Here is an 18,211-nt window from a genome sequence, read left to right on the forward strand (position 1 = left end):
GTGGGAAAACTGTGGAGTGAATGAGTGGGCAGGCCTTGTCCGTATAGTTAGGGACCCACTGGGCATAATAGGAGAAAAACCCCAGGCATCGTTTCAGGGCCTTGGGGCAGCGCGGGAGGGGGAGTTCCATGAGGGGGGCATGCGGTCGGGGCCGGGCTCTAGAACTCCATTTTCCACAACATAGCCAAGGATGGCTAAGCGGTTGGTGCGGAACACGCACTTCTCCTTATTGTACGTGAGATTAAGGAGTTTGGCGGTGTGGAGAAATTTGAGAATGTTAGCGTCGTGGTCCTGCTGATTGTGGCCGCAGATGGTGATGTTATCTAGGTACGGGAAGGTGGCCCGCAGTCCGTACCGGTCAACCATTTGGTCCATCTCACATTGGAAGACCGAGACCCCGTTAGTGACGCCGAAGGGAACCCTAAGGAAATGATAGAGGCGGCCATCTGCTTCGAACGCAGTGTATTGGCGGTCCGCCTTGCGGATGGGGAACTGGTGGTAGGCAGATTTCAGATCCACTGCAGAAAAGACCCGGTACTGTGCAATCTGATTGACCATATCAGATATGTGTGGGAGAGGGTACGCGTCGAGCTGCGTGTACCGGTTGATGGTCTGACTGTAGTCAATGACCATCCTGTGTTTCTGCCCAGTCTTTACCACTGCCACTTGGGCTCTCCGGGGACTGTTGCTGGCTCAATGATGCCTCCCCGCAGCAGACGCTGGACCTCCGACCTGATGAAGGTCCTGTCCTGGGCACTGTACCGTCTGCTCCTGGTGGCGCTGGGTTTGCAATCCGGGGTGAGGTTTGCAAACAAGGAAGGTGGATCGACCTTAAGGGGCGTGAGGCCGCATACGGTAAGGGGTGGTACGGGTCCGCCGAATTTTACAGTTAAGATTTGGAGATTGCATTAGAAATCCAGACCGAGTAACAGGGCAGCGCAGAGGTTGGGGAGGACGTAGAGTCGGAAGTTGCTGAACTCTACGTCCTGGATGGTGAGGGTCGCGATGCAGTACCACCGGATTTCCCCTAGGTTGCCGTGCGGTCAGGGGCATACGACTGTACGTTACAGGAGGCTACAGTTAGCGAATTTGCGAGCTGCCTGGTTGCCACAAGATCAAGCGTACCCCCTTCCAATTGGCGCTGGCGGATGTACGCCGACCCCATGCCCGTAACAAAAGCGTCTCTGATTAAAAGTTCTGTATGCTCGACTGCCAAAACTGCCTGGCAGTCACAGTTCCTCGCCAGGATGTGCAGGGCATGCCAGAAATCACCGGGGAGTTGCTGTCTCGTGGACAGGAGGTGCCTGGCGTCGAGTTTGTTAACCGGCCGAACATAATGTCCTTTCAGGAGCTCCATTGCTTCAGTGTAAGTGGGCGCATCCCGGATAAGGGGAAAAATATCAGAGCTCACCCGTGAATAAAGGATCTGGAGCTTCTGTGCGTCCGAGGGTTGTTCAGTCGATGATCGGAGGTAGCTTTTGAAGCAGGCTAGCCAGTGGTCGAAGGCCGACGTGGCATTGGCTGCTTGAGGGTGCAGCTGTAGGCAATCAGGCTTGATACGAAGTTCCATCGCTGTAAAATCTCGGCTTAATAAATTGATGAACTATCAATTACTACAAGTCGAGAGTAGAGAATAATCGAGGCTTTATTAAGCAGAGATGTGTGGCCTCCTGCAGCTGCTACCAGAATGGGAGCAGCTCTGATGTGCACACACATTTATACACCGCCTACTGGGCGGAGCCAGCAGGCAGGGATTTACCCCCGTACCTCTAGTCCAGGAGCTTTACCGTACTACATCTAATATAGAGTTACTACATCTAATATACAGGTAGTGGTGACTACCACATATTCCAGGTGATAATCCTGGTGGGGGGTTTCTGCTCCCCGCTCCTGCGGGATCAACAATAATTGACGTGGAGCCCTGTACTCCAGGGTCTCCCTTTGTTAAGGGGCCCATCCAAAATGGCCGCAGTCACCATTCTCACCATGAGGCCGGGTCCCTGTGCTCCGGGGTTACCTTTTATCCAGAAACCACCTAAATGGCTACCAACTGTGTGTACGCCATGTGGATGAGTTCCTGCACTTTGATGTTTCCCTTTGTTTATGGACCCTCCTATGTGGCTATTTATGGTGCCATTTTGTTCCAACATCTTTAACCTGACCTGCTGAAGCCTATCCAGAGCCCTTCCCTTCCTAATCATTAAGTCCCCCCTGGGGTCCTTATTCCCCCCTCTATCCCCCTTTCTCTCCTCCACCGCACCCCTTGTGCTCCCCCTTCCTATTTGCCCCCCTATCTTCCCCCCTGACGTACCCTCAATAATGATGCTTAGAGATTAAACTGTAAAGAAGGCTTTATTAGACTAATAACTATACTACAGCTAGAGACGAGAGCTGACTGTTACACAGCCCATGAGGCAGGCCTTTATGTATGGCTCCCAGATGGGCGGAGCCAGAGGCGGAGTCCCCAGGGTTCCAAGCCCGGTCTTAAAGGGGACATCACCTTACATGATGATAAGGCAGTAACCGTTCATCACATTCACCCCCTGTTTAAAAGGAATCCGGTGGGGGTGAAGTGCCATCATAGGTCCATCCGTCTCGGCGTCCGGATCGTCCTCCTCGATCTCCTCAGTTCGGGCGGTGGTGCGGCGGGCACGGACGTCCCGGTTGAGGGCACATCCGGGAGCACAGCGGTCGGAGCTTCGGTCCGGGTCGGGGCAGAGGAACTAGGCAGGGCCGGGGGTAGCGGAGTCGGCGCCGGCGGGGTGTGTAAAGTGGGGGCCAAGGGGGGGGGGGGCGCACGGTAGGAGCTCACCAATGGGTGGTAGGGCCGGAAGGAGGTGTGTTGTAGGGGGCGACGGGTCCTGCAGGGGCGCGGCGCGAGAAGGAGCGTCTGTGGTGGAGGATCCAGCGGGTGCCAGATCCCGGAGGGAAACCGTATCTTGCCTGCCATCGGAGTACTCCACGTAGGCGTAACTGGGGTTGGCGTGGAGCAGTCGGACATTTTCAACTAGGGGGTCCGTTTTATGGCTCCTCGCGTGCAGGTCCCGGAGCCATCAGCCAAGGTGGAAGCGAGACCCTGGAGGTAGACTTCCTGGGGAAGAGAAACAATCGGTTGTGAGGGGTCTCATTCGTGGCTGTGCAGAGGAGTGACCTAATGGAGTGTAGGGCATCAGGTAGGACCTCCTGCCAGCGGGTAGTTGGGAGACTTCTCGACCGCAGGGCCAGAAGGACAGCCTTCCACACGGTCGCGTTCTCCCTCTCCACCTGCCCGTTTCCCCGTTGGTTATAACTGGTTGTTCTGCTCGAGGCGATGCCTTTGCTGAGCAGATACTGACGCAGTTCATCGCTCATGAACGATGTACCCCGGTCGCTGTGGATATAAGCAGGGAAACCGAACAGGGTGAAGATGCTGTGCAGTGCCTTAATCACCGTGGCTGAGGTCATGTCGGTGCAGGGAATGGCGAATGGGAAACGGGAGAACTCATCGATCACGGTGAGGAAATAGGCATAACGGTTGGTGGATGGGAGGGGCCCCTTGAAGTCCACGCTCAGTTGCTCAAAGGGGCCCGAGGCCTTCACGAGCCGAACCTTGTCTGGCCGATAGAAGTGCGGTTTGCACTCCGCACAGACTTGGCAGGTCCTGACCATGGCCTTGACCTCCTAGTAAGGTAGGTTGCGGGACTTGATGAAATGGACGAGCCGGGTAACCCCCGGGTGGGAGAGGTCATTGTGGATGGCTTGCAGGCGGTCCTCCTGCGCGTTGGCGCATGTGCCGCGGGACAGGGCATCTGGGGGCTCGTTGAGCTCCCCTGGGCGATACTTGATATCGTACGAGTAGGTGGAGAGTTCGATCCTCCACCTCAAAATTTTATTGTTTTTTTATTTTGCCCCGTTGCGTGTTATCGAACATATAGGCGACCGACCGTTGGTCGGTGACGAGGGTAAACCTCCTACCGGCGAGGTAGTGTCTCCAGCACCGCACAGCCTCCACAATGACTTGTGCCTCCTTTTCGACTGCAGAGTGTCGAACCTCGGAGGCGGTGAGGGTTCGGGAGAAGAACGCTACTGGTCTGCCTCCTTCATTGAGGGTAGCAGCCAGGGCGATGTCTGATGCATCGCTCTCTACCTGGAAAGGGATGGTTTCCTCCACCGTGTGCATGGCGGCCTTGATGATGTCAGCCTTGATGCGGTTGAAGGCCAATTGAGCCTCAGCCGAGAGGGGAAAAGTGGTGGTCTTTCGGAGTGGGCGGGCTTTGTCCGCATACTTGGGGACACCCTGGGCGTAATAGGAGAAAAGCCCCAAGCACCGTTTGAGGGCATTGAGGCTGCGGGGGAGAGGGAGTTCCTTAAGGGGGCGCATGCGGTCGGGGTCGGGACCTAGGACCCCGTCTTCTACGACATAGCCGAGGATGGCCAGCCGGGTGGTGTGGAAAACGCATTTGCCCTCGTTATAGGTCAGGTTAAGGGCTCGGGAGGAACTTTTTGAGGTTAACGTCATGGTCCTGCTGATCATGGCCACAGATGGTGACATTGTCCAAGTACGGGTATGTAGCCCGCAAACCGTACTGGTCCACCATTTGGTCCATCGCCCTTTGAAAGACGGAGACCCCATTTGTGACACCAAAGGGGACCCTGAGGAAGCGGAAGAGCCGGCCGGCTGCTTCGAAGGCAGTATAGGGGGCGGTCTTTTGGTCGGATGGGGAGCTGGTGGTAGGCAGATTTGAGGTCAACCGTGGAAAAGACTCGGTATTGGGCGATCCGATTTACCATTTCCGTGGTGCGAGGAAGGGGGTACGCATCAAGCTGCGTGAATCGGTTTATGGTCTGGCCATAATCCACGACCATCCGTTTCTTCTCCCCGGACCGGACTACCACCACTTGCGCTCTCCAAGGGCTGTTGCTAGCCTCGATGACCCCCTCGCCCAGTAAACGCTGGACCTCTGACTTGATAAAAGCCACATCTTGGGCACTGTAGCGCCGGCTCCTGGTGGCGACGGGCTTACAGTCAGGAGTGAGGTTAGCGAATAGCGAGGGGGGGTGCGACTTTCAGTGTCGCAAGGCAGCACACCGTGAGGGGGGGCAAGGGTCCGCCGAACTTCAGTGTCAGGCTTCGGCGGCTGCACTGGAAATCCAGTCCGAGCAGCAGGGGGGCACAGAGGTGAGGGAGGATATAAAATTTGAAACGGGTGTATTTGGCACCCTGGATCGAGAGATCCGCAATACAGTACCCCGTGATTTGTACTGAGTGGGACCCAGATGCGAGGGCTATGGTTTGGGATGCGGGATGGGTGCGTAGGGAGCAGCGCCTTACCGTTTCAGGGTGGATAAAGCTCGCCGTGCTACCGGAGTCGAAGAGGCATGCAGTGTCGTGCCCGTTGACCTGGACCTGCATCATGGAGTTCTGCAGGTGTTTTGGCCGAGTTTGATCGAGGGTGATCGCACCCAGTCGCAGGTAGTCGGAGTCGTCAGCCGAGTCGGATTCGTAAAATGGCCGCTGCCGTCGGTCGCACGTGTCGGGTCGAGAAGATGGCCGCCGACCAGATGGCCGCTCCCATGATTCGCACGAGGCTGATGACGCGTCAGAAGAGGGCGTGTCGGGTCGGTGCGCAGCAGCATTGCGAGGCCTGCGGGCCTGAGAGCCTGATTTTCGGGCCGGCTGTTCTTTGTTTTTCTGGACCCTGGGTCTGGCCAGGTAGACCCTCGCAAAGTGCCCTTTCTTCCCGCAGTCGCTGCAGATCGCGGAGCGGGCTGGGCAGCGTGGGCGTGGGTGCTGGCCCTGCCCGCAGAAGTAGCATGGTGTGCCCCCATGGTGAGCGGGTCGCCGCGTGGCGCAGGCCTGTAATACGGTTGAGTCTGAGGAAGTCCGGGGGGGGCTGGCAGAGTCCGCGGGTTACGTACCCAAGTTATGTCGGGCCACCTCCAGCGAGGAGGCGAGCGTTAGCGTCTCCTGGAGGTCTTTTGCCCCGTTTTCGAGCAGTCGCTGCCGGACGTAGGTCGAGCGGATTCCGGACACGAAAGCAACTCTGATATGCAGGTTCATATGGACTTCCCCTGTCACACCCTGATGGTCCCTGGCAAGCGTGGTGAGTTTTTCAACAAACTCGTCGAGCGATTCCCCCGAGCGCTGCCGGCAGGTAGAGAGCAGATGCCGGGCGTGCACCTCATTGACGGGTTTGACAAACCGCTTGCGGAGCAACTCAATCGCTTCCTCATAAGTCGTCGCCTTTTCGAGCGTGGCGGAGATTCTGTGACTCACCCGGACGTGGAGTAGACGCAGCTTGCGTGGCCCTAGGATGGGAGTCTCTGCGGAGTCCAGGTAGGCCTCGAAGCACCGCAGCCAGTATTTAAAAATTTCCTTTGCCTCCGGCGTTCGTGCTTCCAGATTGAGCTTCTCTGGTTTTAGGCCTGCGTCCATCCTGAATCTAGTTTAGTCTAATAAATTGAGGTACCCTCAATAATGATGCTTAGAGATTAAACTGTAAAGAAGGCTTTATTAGACTAATAACTATACTACAGCTAGAGACGAGAGCTGACTGTTACACAGATCATGAGGCAGGCCTTTATGTATGGCTCCCAGATGGGCGGAGCCAGAGGCGGAGTCCCCAGGGTTCCAAGCCCGGTCTTAAAGGGGACATCACCTTACATGATGATAAGGCAGTAACCGTCCATCACACCCCCATTCCTGTTTATCCCCCTCTACCAGGTGCCCTCTCCTCGCTGGGAAATGCGCCCCAGGCTCCCTCTCTCTCTTGCTTTCTAGCGCTAGCTTTCGCTGCTAGTGTGGTCGCCCGCCCCTCCCGGGGTTGCTTTGACCCCCTCCTATGCCTGATCCATTGCTGCCCTCTCTGTCTCCTTCTCATCCTCTCCTGCCAGTACTCCTGCTGGTAGCGAGGCAGTTCTGTCCCACGTAAAAATTGTCCATGTCCATCACTTTTTAAATATAATCTTTATTATTGTCATGAGTAGGCTTACATTAACACTGCAATGAAGTTACTGTGAAAATCCCCCAGTCACCACACTTTGGCACCTGTTCGGGTGCACTGAGGGAGAATTCAGAATGTCCAAATCACCTAACAAGCATGTCTTTCGGGACTTGTGGGAGGAAACCGGAGCGCCTGGAGAAACCCACACAGATACGGGGAGAACGTGCAGACTCTGCACAGACAGTGACCCAAGCTGGGAATCGAACCTGGGACCCTGGCGCTGTGAAGCAACAGTGCTAACCACTGTGATACTGTGCCGCTCTGCATCTCCATGCGTCTTCCTCAGCGATGCTTTATTTGCCTTTTGTCCAGGCTGTTCACATGCACAAACCTACCGCCTCTGCCAGGGTGGTGAAATAATGTTCTTTATTCTGGAATGTCACCCAGAGCCTGGCTGGGAATTGATGCACGATCAATTGCACAAAGACTAAAGTTGGGTACAACTGTGACTTTATTACAGTCAGATGCGTGGCCTCCAGCTGCAGCTGGTGAAATGGCAGGGCACTGGAGGTCATGCATATTTATACAGTTCTCCGTGGGTGGAGCCAGCTGGCAGGAGCTACCGGTGATCCTATAGTGCCGGTCCTACCTTACATCTCCTATTACAGTGGTTCACCACAGAAATAACGTCCCGGATTTTACACTGTACTTGTACAGGGCCGGCTTTGCGTGGTTGAACTCGGCCCTGAGCTTTGCCAGGTCCAATGTCCTGATACACCCTTATTCTGTGTCCTTTCCAACTGCTCGCTTTGATCTGCCGAGCCCACCGCAGGATCCTCTTCCCGATGCTGGTACCTGTGCAGCTTGGCGATTATCGCCCTTGGACTTTGGTTGGCGTGACCTGTGTGCCTGTCGATCTCCGGGGTTTGGGGAAGCTGTCCTTTCCAACCAAGCTGCCCAGCATCTGTGCCACATACTCAGTTGAGTCTCTGCCCTCGATCCCCTCTGGCAGGTCCACCATTTGTATATTCTGTCACCTGGACCGGTTCTCTTGGTCCTCAACCTTCCCCTTCAGGCTCCCTTGGGTCACCACCAACCTTTTTATCTCTGCCTCCAGGGTGATGATCCAGTCGCTCTGGTCAGCTGATGCCTTTTCGAGCTCTTGGATCATTCTTCCCTGTGCCTCCAGCTTCTTTCCCAACCTGTCGAGTGCCGTCTGCATGGCGGCCAGCACCTCCGCCACCCTGACCCCACCTGGATCTCTGTCTTGATCTCATCCTTCATCGCGGTCAGCTCCTTAGATAGGAACGTCTTCCAACCCTCTTCATGGTGAGGGGGGACTGAGCCCAGGGGTGGTCAGGGACCCCTCGCCTCGTGGGTCCGTCTATTCGCTGCTCTTGCCCTTTTTCTGGCTTCCCTGCGGACTATCGAGCTACTGCTTCCTGGCACACTTCTCTTCTTCCATGTCTTTGTAGCTGAGGAGACTAATGAGTCCAAATTTTCAGGCTAAATTTGGCTAAAAGTGTCTATTTTTCTGCCTTTTGGAGGAGACCCTCTGATGTATAACCACATCACCAGAGGTTTTCTCGACAAACTCTGTGTCGACCCACTTCGGGGCGCATATATTTCCCCAAAATACCGGGGCTCCTTCCAGGGTCCCGCTGACCATTATGGTCCGCTCCCCTGCGTCCGTCACTGTGCTCGGCACTGTAAATGAGACTGTCCTGTTAAATTAATGTTGCCACCGCCCTTGACCTAGTGTCAAAAGATGAGTGGAATATTTGTCCAACCCAGCCTTTCCTTACCTGCAGTCAGTCCCTCTCTCTCAGGTGTGTCTCCTTAAGAAGGCTACGTTAATCAGTAAGAATAAAAAACAACACCTCCCCCACAATAGTCCTCTATACCAGGGCCCTGCAAGGCTGCGTACTTAGCCCCCTACTATACTCCCTGTATACATACGACTGCGTGATAAAATTTGATTCCAACTCCATCCACAACTTTGCTGACGATACGACCATAGTGGGCCAGATGTCGAATAACGACGAGTCAGAATCCAGGAGGGAGATAGAGAACCTAGTGGAGTGGTGCAGCGACAGCAATCTATCCCTCAATACCAGCAAAACTAAAGAGCTGGTCATTGACTTCAGGAAGCAAAGTACTGTACACACCCCTGTCAGCATCAACAGGGCTGAGGTGGAGATGGTTGACAGCTTCAGATTCCAAAAATCTGTCCTGGTCCACCCACGTCGACGCAACCACCAAGAAAGCACAACAGTGCCTAAACTTCCTCAGGAAACTAAGGAAACTCGGCAATAAACAAAATCCAAATCCTCCCTCAGACTATTGAGATGGGCAAGGACTCTTCACCGGCCCATTGAGGTCCCTCACGTTCCATGTAAGTATTCGGATCCCCCCTGGGGTTAACCATACTCGCTTTGTGGGCCTGGCCTTGTCCGATTGGGCCTGCCCTCGCTCTCAGGCCATTAAAAATGGCCGCCAACTGCTTCCTTTTTTCGCCATCTCCAGGTGTTGTCTGTTGCAACCACTGCTCTGCCCTGCACTCCTCACCTCTGTTTCTTCCCCTGTCTCCTCTTACCCTTGGGCCTCCTCCTCCCAGTCACCCCCTATACCCCCATCCTGCCGGCTTCAGCTCCCCCTCTGCAACTGGGTGGCAGGGACCAGCTGGGCCGATGGGCCTGTTTCCATGCTGTAAACATCTAAGACTCTATGACTCCATTAACACCACAAACAAATGATTATTTGGTCATTATATTATTCCTACACCGTATTACAGGACCAACTGTGCTTCAAAAGTACTTCATTGGCTGTGAATTGTTTTGGGATGTCCTGAGGTCACACGAGGCACAAACGCAAATTGTTTCTTTTTTAATTGCTGTTTGCGAGCAGTATGAAAGAAAAATGTGGAAGTTTCTGTGCTGAAGAGCTCATTGTGCTTTCACAAAGGAGATAGGAATGATTCAGACACACTTGGTCTCGAGTTATCTTAACTGCATGGCTTCCTGCTGCTGCTTAATACTTAGCCAGCCTGATCTGCTGTCTGATGGAAAAGAGGAGAGGAAGTGATTCAGAACACCGCTGGGACCGTAATCAAACCTGAAAATGCTCAGCGGGTCAGGCAGCATCTGTTCAGCGAGGAAGAAAGTTAACTTTCCAGGCCGATGACCTTTGTCCCAGAGCTGCCAGAACTGTTCCTGTCACTGGTGGGAAAGCTTCTAAACAGCACAAACTGTGAGAACAGCCCTTCTGTTTGTGCCTATTCAAACAAATTGGTAAACACGGGATTAGTCGCATGCCGCAGAAGCCTAATGCACTTAAAGATCCATGTAACCTTATTTTGTGTTAATCCTTCCTGAGTATAGAATTTCATGTTGTGGGTTCTGGGTAAATTTTTATTTTCTTTGCTGTTACTTTCCAGCTGAACACATCGTCTGTTTTAAAAAAAATTAAGTATTTATATGGTCAGAAGACCTTAGTAAAGTGGTTAATTTAAAATTATGGATAATGACCACCGGAATACCTTGTTTTAAATATTAAAAATCACTGCTTAAGAGCGAAACTGCTCATTGAAGCAGCTTTTGCCAATTAAGTACATGTAATATCAAGAGATGCATTCCCAACCCAAGATTTTCGGCCTCAGTACAGGGGCATCGACAAAAATAGACAAAGCACACAATACTTAATTCATAAAATCATTTAACAATGAGAGGGGAAGGAGTTACTGGGAGACCCAAAACAGATGCCGGAATTCTTCCATCTGGGAACCAGGTCCCATGACAGGAGCTGGATCATGGAGTGTTTCCCATTGTGGAGACTGGTGGAAAAACACACCAAATCTTCTGGGCCCAACCTCAATAATTCTGCATCTGGGGGATGTGAGGTGTATTCTGCGGTGGGACAGGCCTGATGGCGTGTACTCTGTCATCCTACCCGGGAACCATATTGAAAAGGCACCCAACATCACTGACCCACTATTGAAGAAAGAAGGTGGACCTCCTGAGAAAGAAGATGGATCTCCAGGTACATTCTGAGGCTGGAAGATGGACCCCCTCCAGGACATTGAATCTGCAAGATGCGCCTGTAGTTGTTTCCCCAACCACTGCTATGGTGTTCTGGGGTCCAGGGGTGAAGATGGCCTCCATCCCGAACTCCGGAGGCAGCCCCAAGCATTGTTCAGGTGAGTTCCAACATCTGCACACAATGTTGTTCCACGGGGAAGGGGGCTTTCCCGTGTACATCGGGGGAGGGTGGATTCCCTGTGTCCATGGGGGTGGGATGGTTCTCCTTATGTGTGTGTGTATGGGGAGAGTTCTTTGTTTATTATCAGAAATCAGGCACACTTTTTGCCCCGGGTTTCCCCGTGTTGCCGGCCTTTTCCGGCCCTGTCAGTGTGACGGCGTGGGCCACGCTCCATTTCCTGCTGCACAATGTGGCAAGAAAAGCTGGCTGTTCAGCCAGCATGCTGCACACCGGTTCTCTTGCCTCAGCCAGCACGCTGTGCAGCAAGCGGAAAATTCTACCCTATATGTTAATGTGGGACTTCTTAAAGCTCCAGTCTCTGCCTTTTGAGGAACCAAAGTCTTCAGAAAATACAGTGAGAGTTTAAGTAAAGCTTTTCATGCCTACAGAGAATCCATTGGTATCAAGAATTACTTCAATCTTCTCTTCTGAATGCAATATGGTCAAATGCTTTAGAGTAGAAGGACACTAAACTGATCTGCTAATTTAACAACTGACCATAACAAACCATCCCAGTGCCCAATCAGGTCAGTTTCAAGCAAATGGTTCCCCCCCTTCCCCACCAACCAAATGTTTAATGTATAAATGGACCAGGAATTAATAATAATCTTTATTGTCACAACTAGGCTTACATTAACACTGCTACGTAGTTACCGTGAAAAGCCCCTAATCTCCACACTCCGCTCCTGTTCGGGTACACAGAGGGAGAATTCAGAATGTCAAAATGACCTAACAGCACAACTTTCGGGACTTGTGGGTGGAAACTGCAGCACCCGGAGGAAACCCACGCAGACACGGGGAGAAGGTGCAGACTCCACACAGACAGTGACCCAAGCCGGGAATTAAACCTGGGACCCTGGCGCTGTGAAGCAACAGTGCTAACCACTGTGCTACTGTGGTATAGTGGTCGTGAGCTAGGCAGTATCAAGAAAGGCCCCATTTAAAACCCAGCTTTGTGCTGAAAATAGCTGACCTTAATTGGTTGGTTGTGGGAACATAATGGTTGATCTCTGAGTCTCTGGGTTAAGGACAAAGATAAAAGACACAGGGGTACCACTTGTATTTGTGTCAGAACCTGCACCTCTGCAACCAATGCTTAAGGAGCGAATTGACCTAAAAGATTCCATGGTACTGGCTGGGATTTTCCAGTCCGGCGTGGTGATGGAGGCGGCTCACCATTGGCCCCCGGCAGAATCTTTCAGACCTGCTGAAGCCAATGGCCGTTTGCTGTCTGCGCTGCTGGAGAACCAGCCATGGAGGGTGTAGCACCATCGATCACACACGAGGCGAGACGTAAAGAACTTCAATCAAGGCTTTATTGAGCAGACTTGTTCAGACTCGTTCCCCAGCAGCTCAGTCACAGAATGCAGCTGCGGGGAGTAAAACGGGTTCTTATACCCCGCCTATCTGGGTGGAGCCCAGTAGGCGGCAGATCCAATCGGGACCCAGCATCTGTCCTCCAATAGCTCCTTGGCATTCATGGTGTACCGTATTACCCCTAATACATACCACCACATTCTCCCCTTGTTAAAAAGAACCCGGCGGGGTGGTGGGTGGTATGGTGGTAGGGGTTTACAGGGTCGGTGCCTTAACCATTGAACTATATACAATCATGCCGCTTTTACTGGGCCACTGAATTATTCACATTTTACCCGATTAGCAGCGTTAACTATTTACAACAATGCCGCTTTACTGGGCCACAGAATTATATACATCTTAAGTCGATTCGATGAGTCGAGATGGTGCTCTGGTCGCCCTTTCCGATCGTCTCAGCCCGGGTGGTGGTGGTGGTGCTGGCTCGGGTCCGGTCGACTCTGGGAGCATCGCGCTGTCCCCTTACTCCTGGACGGGCCTGGGAGGAGAACCGATCCCCCTGGGAAGGGGGTGGCTGTGGGGTGCACCGGCGGGAGTGAGGGGGAGGTGATTGGTGTTGGGGGTGTGTGGGAAACTCCGACGGGCGCCAGGTCCCGCAGAGAGACCGTGTCCTGTTGGCCGTCTGGGTACACCACTTAGGCGTACTGCGGGTTTGCGTGGAGTAGATGTACCTTCTCCACCACTGGGTCTGATGTGTGCGCCCGCACATGTTTCCGGAGCAGAATGGGACCCGGGGCTGCCAGCCAGATCGGAAGTGACGTTCCAGAAGCGGACCTCCTAGGGAAGACAAGGAGGTGCTCGTGCGGCGTTTGGTTCGTGGTGGTGCACAGCAGGGACCGGATAAAATGAAAGGCATCCGGGAGTACTTCGTGCCAACGGGAAGTTGGGAGACTCCTAGACCGTAGGGCCAGTAGGACGGCCTTCCAGACCGTTCCCCCGAGGGTTGTAGCTGGTCGTCCTGCTCGAGGCTATGCCCTTACTGAGCAGGAATTGACGCAGCTCATCACTCATGAAGGAGGACTCCCTATCACTATGGATGTAGGCGGGGAAACCGAACAGTGTAAAGATGGTGCATAGGGCTTTAATGACCGTGGCCGCGGTCATGTCGGGGCAGGGGATGGCGAAGGGGAAACGGGAGTATTCGTCAACGCGTGAAGAAAGTACGTGTTGCGATCGGTGGAGGGGAGGGGGCCTTTGAAGTCCAAACTGAGGCGTTCAAAGGGACGGGAAGCCTTTATCAGGTGCGCTCTATCTGGCCTGAAAAAATGCGGTTTGCATTCTGCGCAGATTTGGCAGTTCCTGGTGACTGTACGGACCTCCTCGACGGAGTACGGGAGGTTGCGGGCCTTTATGAAGTGGTAGAAACGAAGTGACCCCCGGGTGGCAGAGGTCCTCGTGGAGGGCTTGGAGACGGTCCACTTGTGCGTTGGCACAAGTGCCGCGAGATAGGGCATCGGACAGCTTGTTCAGCTTTCCGGGACGATACAAGATCTCATAATTGAAGGTGGAGAGTTCGATCTTCCACCGCAGGATCTTGTCGTTTTTTATCTTGCCCCGCTGTGCATTATCGAACATGAAGGCTACCGACCGTTGGTCAGTGAGGAGAGTGAATCTCCTACCGGCCAGGTAATGCCTCCAATGTCGCACAGCTTCCACTATGGCTTGGGCCTCCTTTTCTACTGAGGAGTGGCGAATTTCTGAAGCGTGGAGGGTCCGGGAGAAAAAAGCCACGGGTCTGCCCGCTTGGTTGAGCATGGCCGCCAGAGCTACGTCGGACGTGTCGCTCTCGACTTGGAAGGGGAGGGACTCATCGATGGCGCGCATCGTGGCCTTTGCGATATCCGCTTTGATGCGGCTGAAGGCCTGGCGGGCCTCTATCAACAGGGGAAAAGTAGTGGACTGGATTAGTGGGCGGGCCTTGTCTGCGTATTGAGGAACCCACTGGGCGTAATAAGAAAAGAAGCCCAGGCAGCGTTTCAGGGCTTTGGCACAGTGGGGGAGAGGGATCTCCATGAGGGGGCGCATGCGTTCGGGGTCGGGGCCTATCACTCCATTACGCACTACGTGGCCAGGGATGGCTAGACGGTCGGTGCTAAACACGCATTTTTCCTCGTTGTAGGTGAGGTTGAGGGTGTTAGCGGTCTGGAGGAATTTGCGGAGGTTGGCGTCGTGGTCCTGCTGGTTGTGGCCGCAGATGGTGACGTTGTCGAGGTACGGGAACATGGCCCGTAAATTGTGCTGGTCGACCATTCGGTCCATCTCCCGTTGGAAGACCGAGACTCCGTTCGTGACGTCGAATGGAACCCTTAAGAAGTGGTATAGCCGCTGGTCTGCTTCGAAGGCAGTGTACTTGCGGTCACCGGGGCGAATGGGGAGCTGGTGGTAGGCGGACTTAAGGTCCATGGTGAAGGAGACCTTGTACTGTGCAATCCGATTGACCATGTCGGATATGCGGGGAAGAGGGTTCGCGTCTAGCTGCGTGTACCTGTTGATGGTCTGACTGTAGTCTACGACCATCCTTTGCTTCACCCCTGTCTTCGCTACTACCACCTGGGCTCTCCAGGGACTATTGCTGGCCTGGATTATGCCTTCCTTCAGCAGCCGCTGGACTTCGGACCTGATAAACGTCCGGTCCTGGGCGCTGGACCCTCTGCTCCTAGTGGCGACGGGTTTGCAATCCGGGGTGAGGTTCGCAAACAAGGAGGGCGGTTCGACCTTGAGTGTCGCGAGGCCGCAGATAGTCAGTGGGGGTAGAGGGCCGCCAAATTTGAATGTTAAGCTCTGGAGGTTGCATTGGAAGCCCAACCCCAGGAGGGTGGGAGCGCAGAGGTGGGGAAGGACATACAGCCAGTAACTTTTGAACTCTCTCCCCTGCACCGTTAGGTTTGCGATGCAGAACCCTTTGATTGCAACGGAGTGGGACCCCGACGCCAGGAAAATTTTTTGGGTGCTTGGCCGAATTACAAGGGATCAGCGTCTTACCGTATCCGGGAGAATAAAACTCTCCGTGCTCCCTGAGTCGATCAAACACGGCGTCTCATGCCCGTTCACCAGCACCTTTGTCGTTGTCGTCTGGAGAGTCCGGGGCCGCGACTGGTCGAGGGTCACCGATGCCAAACGTGGTTGGTGCATCAGATCGTTGTCTTCAGGCAGTGTGGAGCCGTCCACGCTGGGGTCCTTGCCTGTCAGCCAAGATGGCGGCGTCCATGGATCACACGCGGTCGGGGGTGGACAAAATGGCCGCTCCCATGGGTCGCACGTGGCCGGGGGTGGACAAAATGGCCGCTCCCATGGATCGCACGCGGCCCGTGGGCAGTAAGATGGCGACGCCCGTCCCCCCCTCGTGGTGTCCGGGGCCCAAAATGGCGGCGCCCGTTGGCCGCCCGTGTGTCGCTGGGGGGGTTGAGTCCGTGGTCCCGTTTGTTCCCCGGAGATAACGGTGACCCCACGGGACTGGCACACCGCTGCGTAGTGCCCCTTTTTACCGCAGCTTTTGCAGGTGGCCGAGCGGGCCGGGCAGCGCTGGCGGGGGTGTTTTGGCTGCCCGCAGAAATAGCAGCGGGGCCCCCCCCGGGTGGTCTGGGATTCTGGCTGCGCACGCTTGCGGAGGGGTGGGGGGTGCCGGGTGGTCGGTCGCGGCGGGGGTCCACGGAGCGGTCGGGGGCATAGGCGCGGGCGTTTTGGGATGCCACGTCGAGGGAGGCTGCAAGGGCCCGTACCTCTGTAAGTCCGAGAGAGTCTTTCTCTAAAAGTCTCTGGCGAATTTGCGACGTAAGCGTCTCTGATCAGGAGGTCCGTATGTTCATTTGCCGTAACCGCTGGGCAGTTGCAGTTTGGTCCCAGGATCGTTAAAGCATTGAAGAATTTGTCTAGCGATTCCCCGGGAATTTGTCGTCTCGTCGCGAGCTGGTAGCGTGCGTAGACCTGGTTGACGGGCCTAATGTAGATCTCCTTCAGCAAGTTGATCGCCGCTGGGAATTCTTCCGCGCCCTCAATGAGTGAGTAGATTTCGGGACTCACCCTGGAATGCAGGACCTGCATCTTCTGGTCTTCTGTTGGTCTGCCGGGGGCCGTTCGGAGGTATCCCTCAAAGCACGCCAGCCAGTGCTTAAACACCGATGTTGTGTTAGCTGCTTGGGGGCCGATTCGCAGGCACTCCGGGGCGATCCGGAGCTCCATATTTGTAGCACCATCGATCACACACGAGGCGAGACGTAAAGAACTTCAATCGAGGCTTTATTGAGCAGACTTGTTCAGACTTGTTCCCCAGCAGCTCAGTCACAGAATGCAGCTGCGGGGAGTAAAACGGGTTCTTATACCCCGCCTATCTGGGTGGAGCCCAGTAGGCAGCAGATCCAATCGGTACCCAGCATCTGTCCTCCAATAGCTCCTCGGCATTCATGGTGTACCGTATTACCCCTAATACATACCACCACAGAGGGGTTTCTCCTTTGGGGGACTGGAAATTCCTGCCAACAGGAAGGGCTGGAAAATCCCGGCCACTATTTTGAAGAAGTGTTGGGGAGTTCTTCTAGGCATTCCAGAGAATATTTATCCCTGCACCAATGTCGAGACTATCTAGTCTTTATCCCATAGCTATTGGTGTGACCTTGCTGTGCACAAATTGACTGCTGTGCATTATTCTTTGCATTAGAACAATGTCTAGACTTCAAAAGCACTTCATTGACTAAAATGCTCTTTGGTCTGTTCAGAGGTTCGGAAAGGCAGGTTTTTTGTTTAGTTAAGTTGTGTGGGAGTTGGATTTCCTCGAGAATCACATACTGTAAACCAAGATATTGATTCAGCTGGAGTTTTGAGTCAAATTCCCAAACTTGAGGGGTAAGGAACAATAAGAGACACTGATAACCAAAAACAGTGCAAGTAACTGAAATAAGAGGGAATTGCTTTGCCATTATCCAGGACTTTATAAAATGAATATTTCCCAGGCAATGTTGTTTACCAAGGTAATTTAATTACTACAGACTTTCCTTACCATATTTATGTTTATGTTAATTCTCATTTGCTAAATTCTTTATTTCTTTATTCATTATTGAATATGAAAATACGAGCTATTATAATTTATGTTTAGTTTGTGCCAATTTGAAGGATTATGAGGGCAACTAACACCTAACCTTTTTTTTATTCGTTCATAGGACATGGGCATCACAGGCCGTGCCAGCATTTAGAGCCCATCCCTAATTGCCCTTGAGTGGCAGTTAAGAGTCAACCACATTGCTGTATGTGTGGAATCACATGTAGGCCAGACCACGTAAGGATGGCAGATTTCCTTCCCGAACGGTCATTTGTGAACCAGATGGGGTTTTCTGACAATCGACAATGGTTTCATGGTCATCATTTGACTTTTTTATTGAATTCAAATTTATAGAACATAGAACATTACAGCGCAGTACAGGCCCTTCGGCCCTCGATGTTGTGCCGACCTGTGAAACCACTCTAAAGCCCATCTACACTATTCCCTTATCGTCCATATGTCTATCCAATGACCATTTGAATGCCCTTAGTGTTGGCGAGTCCACTACTGTTGCAGGCAGGGCATTCCACACCCATAAAGAACCTACCTCTGACATCTGTCCTATATCTATCTCCCCTCAATTTAAAGCTCTGTCCCCTCGTGCTAGACATCACCATCCGAGGAA

At 53.5% G+C, this 18,211-nt stretch overlaps 1 long non-coding RNA gene across 1 annotated transcript in view; it reads left to right on the top strand.

Annotated features, from left to right (window-relative positions):
- Positions 1-17,816, top strand: part of LOC140384891 (uncharacterized) — a 31,465-nt gene extending 13,649 nt beyond the window's left edge. The window contains exon 4 of the long non-coding RNA XR_011933200.1: positions 17,708-17,816. This is a non-coding gene — a long non-coding RNA (uncharacterized lncRNA). The remainder of the gene's footprint in view (positions 1-17,707) is intronic.
- The last annotated feature ends 395 nt before the right edge of the window (positions 17,817-18,211 follow it).

Source organism: Scyliorhinus torazame, chromosome 10, assembly GCF_047496885.1.
Source record: "Scyliorhinus torazame isolate Kashiwa2021f chromosome 10, sScyTor2.1, whole genome shotgun sequence".
In the NCBI taxonomy this organism is placed as follows: Eukaryota; Metazoa; Chordata; class Chondrichthyes; order Carcharhiniformes; family Scyliorhinidae; genus Scyliorhinus; species Scyliorhinus torazame.